This window comes from Dendrobates tinctorius, unplaced genomic scaffold, assembly GCF_039654945.1.
Source record: "Dendrobates tinctorius isolate UK_male_01 unplaced genomic scaffold, ASM3965494v1 ptg000009l, whole genome shotgun sequence".
Taxonomy (NCBI): domain Eukaryota; kingdom Metazoa; phylum Chordata; class Amphibia; order Anura; family Dendrobatidae; genus Dendrobates; species Dendrobates tinctorius.
The window spans coordinates 21252499-21254406 of NW_027361677.1; positions in this window are offsets into that span (position 1 = coordinate 21252499).

Sequence of the window (1908 nt, forward strand, 5' to 3'; positions counted from 1 at the left end):
TCTCACGTCTCTATCGAGGGTCTCCTGCGGTCCGGTTTCCAGGCCTTGTGCTCAGGGGTATGTAAAGATGGCGCCAGTCTCTCTCCAGCGCTGCAGCACCCCCCACGAGGCCGCTCTGCGCTCCGGTGTCACGGCAGAGATCAGCAGCCCCTCTCTTCTCCCCACCGCCCCTCACCTTCTCCAAGCCCGGGGTACTTCAAAAATCGTTTTTGCCACTTTCGTCTGGGCCAAATAAAGTGGATTTGTGGCTGGAAGCGGGAGCTGCCATAAAACACGTCCTCCCTGTGTGAGATCCAGGCCACGCCCCCCCGTTCCTGAATTTTCATCAGGACAAGGTAGTTCTCAGGACGTCCCCGTCCTTCCTGCCCAAGGTCGTCTCCTCATTCCATCTCGGCGAGGAAATTGTTTTGCCTTCCTTTTGTCCGGCGCCAGTCCATCGCATTGAGAAGGCCCTCCACACCCTGGATGTGGTTAGGGCTATGAGACGGTACATCTCGTGGACGGCTCCCTTCCGCAAGTCAGATGCCCTGTTCATGCTTCCAGAGGGGCAGAGGAAGGGTCTAGATGCTTCACAAGCAACGCTAGCCAAGTGGATTCGCTTGGAGATTCAGGAATCCTACTGTGTCAGGAACGCGCCAGTCCCAGCAGGGATTAAGGCGCACTCTACCCGCTCAGTGGGCGCCTCGTGGGCCATTCGGCACCAGGTGTCAGCAGAACAGGTCTGCAAGGCTGCGACTTGGTTCAGTCTGCATACTTTTACAAGACATTACCAAATTCATTCTCAGGCCTCTGCGGATGCAGCTCTCGGCAGACGCAGCCTGCAATCGGCAGAACCTCAGTGTTGACTCAGTGGTACATGGGGTATTAGCAGACATATGCTCCCCACCAAGAGACTGCTTTAGGACGTCCCACTGTCTCTGTGTCCCCCAATGAGGCGTAGGAGAAATAGGGATTTTTGTGTACTCAATGTAAAATCCTTTTCTCCGAGCCAATCATTGGGGGACACAGCACCCACCCTGTTTAGCCTATTGGCTCACTGTAGCATTCTTAGGTTTTGACATAATTATGGTTATTGTTGACTTTATGCTCCTACTGCTTTTTTTCACCAAACTGGAGAAATCTTAGCCAGCGAGAGGGTGTATACTGCAGGGGAGGAGCTAACTTTTTTCTGGTTTACTTAGTGTCCTCCTAGTGGCCAGCAGCATAACACCCACTGTCTCTGTGTCCCCCAATGATTGGCTCGGTGAAAAGGATTTTACGGTGAGTACACAAAAATCCCTATTTTGCAGTCACTCTATGCAAATCCATATTTGCAAAATCTGACCGTGAAGCAGATAAGAATCTAGCTGGCGCGTGACCTCCCGCTCATTGTCAGGATTTGACAGTCTGCTGACATGTAGAGTAACTCCAGAAATTTAGCTCAAGTCCAGAAAACCCCTTTAAGTATCTAGATCTGTACTGCTATGTCTGTAATCTGAACTTACTTTAATATTTGGAGTTCAAAAGGCATCGAACAGAGTGAATTTCACTCCCACTTATGACTATTACATGAGACAGGAAAGAAAAATGATCATCCTGCTTAAAGCCATAGCTTTGTCTATAGGGGGCAGTATTAAAGCCGTTTTTTGCTTGTGATATTCATGGTGACATAGGCAAGAAGATTATCCAGCTGCGGTGGACCTGGGGTAGGCAAGACAACCAGTCAACACGTAAATGGGTTAATGTGCCTGACAGTGATATACACAAATGCATTAATAGGAGCTGTCACTTTCCATCCGCGTCTCTCCGCACGGGGCAATAATGCGCACAAGGAGAAAGCATGAAACAAATGTATATATCTGTGCTCAGACCTAATGGGACCTCTGCGGCCTGACCTGGGGTACATACAGAACAGCAATACCACTAACA